The 4,598-nt window shown below is 41.8% G+C and overlaps 1 pseudogene; it reads right to left on the bottom strand.

Moving 5' to 3' along the window:
- Nucleotides 1-1,277: 1,277 nt before the first annotated feature.
- On the bottom strand, nucleotides 1,278-3,460 carry LOC123489141 (annotated as a pseudogene).
- Nucleotides 3,461-4,598: the final 1,138 nt, after the last annotated feature.

Genomic DNA, 4,598 nt, shown 5'->3' with positions numbered 1-4,598 from the left:
CCATGGCAATCGAAACCAAGCCAGTTACAGTACTCCCTTTCTGTTTGTCTGTTTTTGTCCGTTTGGTGCCTAATCAACACGACCCTGGTGTTTTTCTGAAGTAGGGTGATGGGTAACAGATATGCCAAACTTTGAGGAAGGAAGATAGGAGGATGATTCTAGTTCTGTAAACTGTATGTTTGAATAACCTAAAATATAATTGGGATTTCATTGAAATTAACGACAGTAGAGCGGTTCCCAGAGCAACAATTCCTTAAATTGCATTTTTTGTAAAATAATGAAAATAGAAATAAAAGCGACAACACTAACATGGAATCAATTTACGCTTATTCAAACATTACAGACATTACATTTAGACACACAGTTCAACTTTCAAGTTCACAATATGTTGTTTCAACGTCACAAAATGTTGTTTCAATATCACAATATGATGTTTCAACGTCACAACATAGAAGGGCTCATACAGACTGAAGACAAGTATCAGAAAGTATGTCCTTGAGGCCCTTACCGTAATAAATGTTTCCATATTTCAAAAGCCAGGTTGATTTGAAGGCCCGTAAATTGTTTCACTTCAGCATTTATGGCCTGCCACTGTCCAGTTAGCAGAATTAGTGTCAATGGGTTTCTGATATCTATAGTCTTCATTTGTAGCACAAATGAATCAACTAGATAACCAATACAATTTAAAAGAATACCTCTTCATCATATATTTGTACATATGACCATCGGTAAAGCAAGATGGCATATTGCCTGACAATATGCCTCATGGGTGAACTGTGTCGACACCTGACCGACATGATAGACGTTAGTGTGTTGACCACTGTGTAAATGAATTTATTGCGAGGCCCTTAGTTTGACATTTCATTCCAGTTTTGAAATATATATTGCGGACTGAGCACTTTGGCTACACTGCTTATGGTTGTCACATTTCATGAGAATACGTTGTTTTCTTTAAAACTTTGTCAAGGAAGGCCTGTTTTGTGAATTTGTTATTTTATTCTCTCTTGGTCAACAATACTTTGTGCTGATAGGGCAAGATCTTTATCATAATGGCGGATGTGTGTAGAGGAAGGAAGAAAGTATTTTCGCCCACAGTAGGTTCCATGGTTCCCATAGTTATCAATAAAATATATGTTTCTCAAGGTTTTTTGATACATGTTAATTTTCATTTAACCAGTGGTCCTTTCTTTTTCATTTTTTTGTTGTTGTTGGCAATTCTATGAGAATGTGATAAGTTTCACCTCACAAAAAAAGATCTAATAGACTTTATACAGCTTGTAGATCTATTAGGTGAAATAAATTAGTTGTATATATTTTAGTATATGAGGTGAAATTATTGTAATACATACACACACGCTCAAGTGTAACCCTGACAGTACTGCAAAAATAACTTGCTCAGTAGAAATATAACATTTAACATCAAGCTAAATGGCTAATCAAAAAATGTAAACATCGGAAGCGTTTGATCATTTTTGGTTAAAACTCTTGATAGAAAATATGTGAATTAAAAAACAGCACATTTTTGTTAAATAATAACCTCCTCTTGTACGATACAAATCCTGCTGAAAATGACCTTTTTTCGTTTTGTTAGCTTTTAAATAGATTGATAAAAACAGTACAAAAAATGCTGTCTTATAAAATACAAGTTTATCTTTCTTTTAAAACTAAAGGCTCCTTGCACATTGCACAGCATTTTAAACTCTTTTTCCCGAATAACAAGCTGATGTTAACTTCCATTACAGCGAGAGTTAAGGCTCTGTGAGGCTTCGCTCCCATGCTTTTTCACATTGATTTCACTTTCATACTGTCAAATCGTCTGACCTTGCCCTGCTGCTGGCTTTGCTTAAACTGCTGAGTGGTCTGGTGTCTGCTATCGTGTTCGGTAGCCTCCACGTCGGGGTCCGCGGGTCCCTCGTCCTTGCCACTTTCTGGTAGGACCCTCACCTCTGCCCTAGTGGTCTGGCCGTAGGAAGGCAAAGACTCGTCGTACACTTTAGAGACGTTCTCACTCTCCGCCTGGTAAGGTGTGGGCAGCCTGCCTGCCTCCATGCCCACCTCTGTTAAGGGGAAGAAGTGCGATGCGGGCTTGTCTTCTTCCAGCATCCGGTAGCCCTTGGCCTTCTGGATGGACGACACAGCCATGGAGTGCAGGCTCTTTTCCCCGGGGGTGCTCTGGCCTTCGCCGCCCTGGGTCTGGGGCGGCGGCTTGCGGAACACGAAGCGGATCTTCTTCAGGCCCAGGTGGCTAATCTCCACGAAGTTGAGGAAGAGCGAGACGCATGCCACGGCCAACATGAAGATGATGAAGACAGTCTTCTCGGTGGGGCGCGACACGAAGCAGTCCACGGTGTTGGGGCAGGGCCAGCGGCTGCACTGGTACAGTGGCAGGATGCGGAAGCCGTACAGGAAGTACTGGCCCACCACGAATCCCACCTCAAACAGCGTCTTGAAGATGATATGGCAGATGTAGGTCCTCAGCAGGGTGCCCTCCAGTCTGAACTTCTTGCTGCCCTTGGTGCTGGTCTCCTTGGTGGTGCGCACGCTGCCCTGATCGGGCGCTAGCGGCAGCCTCTCCTCGCTCAGCTCCTGCTGGCGGTTCAGCTCGGCCTCCTCGCGCTCCTTTCGCTTCTCCTCCATGTGGACATAGTGCACAGCATGGCCCACGTACACCAGCGAGGGCGTAGACACAAAGATGATCTGGAGGACCCACAGACGGATGTGCGAGATGGGGAAAGCCTCGTCGTAGCACACGTTCTCGCAACCAGGCTGCTGGGTGTTGCACACGTAATCCGACTGCTCGTCGCCCCACACGAACTCAGCGGCCGTGCCCAGGATGAGGATCCGGAAGATGAAGAGCACTGTGAGCCACACCCTCCCAATCACCGTCAGTGTTCATTTACTTCCTCTAATATGTTTCCCAAGAAGCTCCAGTCACCCATGATCAACAATCAGCGCTACAGATTGAGGGTTAGAGAAGAGAAAAGCAAGTTAAAAAATCGAGCTGATGACAAAGAATACAAAGAATCCTTGTGTTGCATCAACAACTCTCTTTTGTCATTTTTCGTTCCCCCATATAACAATCAAATATGTTCTTTATAGCTACACCGTGGCTAAAAACATTTTGTAACTACAGCAGTGATGAGCCACTCACTCACTCTTTGTCAAATCCAGAGAGAGCAAACACAAAATCGCTGCATGCCTCTTTGCCTCACCCCAAATGACTAAAACCAACAGTCCAAAAGCACATTTTAGCTACCAACACCATATCAATAAAAACTTTAACCCTCTAAACTCTATATAAATAAATCAACCCCAGGTTATATTATTCCAGAAACACAAATATAATATCGGTGAAAGTTAACAAATGGGCAACTTGCCACAGTGAGAGCTCCAGTGTAGTTGTGTTCCCCTTCTCTTGGCACCCAATGGTGTGAAGTGAACTTTTTTCCTCTCTCTTTCCCACCTAAGGCCCCCCAATCCTTGTCGCACCACTGAGCAGAACTGAATGAATTGAGTCTGATGGTTGGTTTTTAGTTTGCTGCAATATTTAAGCTGGGAGCCAGACAGCCTTTATTCGCCGGGCGACGTGTGGTGACGCAGAAGACAATAGGATCACCCAACACAAATGGGAACGTATGGGACACCGCTGTTGGGAATGATACCAACTCAATGATAGTGTACAGTATACATGGTGTGTCCCATTGAATGGTTTTATATTAAGGAGGGGAGGGAGGACAGGCAAGGCACATCCTAATGAACTAGCTGCCGACAATAAAGATGTTTACTGACTTGGTTAGACAGAGAGATATATCAACTGATGTAGATTGTTTATTGGTGAATTAGACATTTAATGTGGAATGTACTGTGATCAGCAATAAATAATCTACTGTACACTGTTCTGAAATGTGTGATTTTTTGAGAAAGTTTACATTTTGTTGGTATTGATCAACAATGTTTATTGTAAGGTCAGGTCATCCTTGTTTCTGTGGGCTTTTATAAATGCCTAGGAATGTATGATCTAACATTTCAGCAAAAAACAAAGGACTTTGGTTTGCTCATCATCAAAATAAATCTTGGTGACACTTTATTTAAAGCATCCAGGTATAAAGCTTTTCCAATTTTGTCCTTAGATTTGACTAAGTCAAAAAGGTCAGGCATTGGTTTGGTCAGCTGTAACCCGCAGAAATAGAAAATATAAACTGAGATGTAGGCAACATATACTATGAGAACGATATTGTTCTACCGTCTAAACAGTTTATCTTGTGATGTTCCCAGGAAAACTAACGTAAGCAGACCAAATGTTATAAAGATACAAAAGGCTTAGCACTCATTTGCTAATGTTTGTTTATATGCAAATGGTCTCCCGACCATTTCCACTATTTCTGTGTATATGGATGTTCATCAAGATATCGTACACTCAATGGCTCAAAGTGTCCCGCAAAGACAACAATGAACTTCACAGCAGCTATTTCAGATGTACAGATATCTCGGTAGGACTTAATTTTACGGCTTGGAATAAGTGAGTAATAATATAAACGCTATATATCAATTATCTGAAATGTTGGTAAATAAGCTTTTATTGTTTAAAGAAATTCTGA

The sequence above is a fragment of the Coregonus clupeaformis genome, unplaced genomic scaffold (assembly GCF_020615455.1).
Source record: "Coregonus clupeaformis isolate EN_2021a unplaced genomic scaffold, ASM2061545v1 scaf2790, whole genome shotgun sequence".
Taxonomy (NCBI): domain Eukaryota; kingdom Metazoa; phylum Chordata; class Actinopteri; order Salmoniformes; family Salmonidae; genus Coregonus; species Coregonus clupeaformis.
This window is presented reverse-complemented; position numbering and strand designations above follow the sequence as displayed.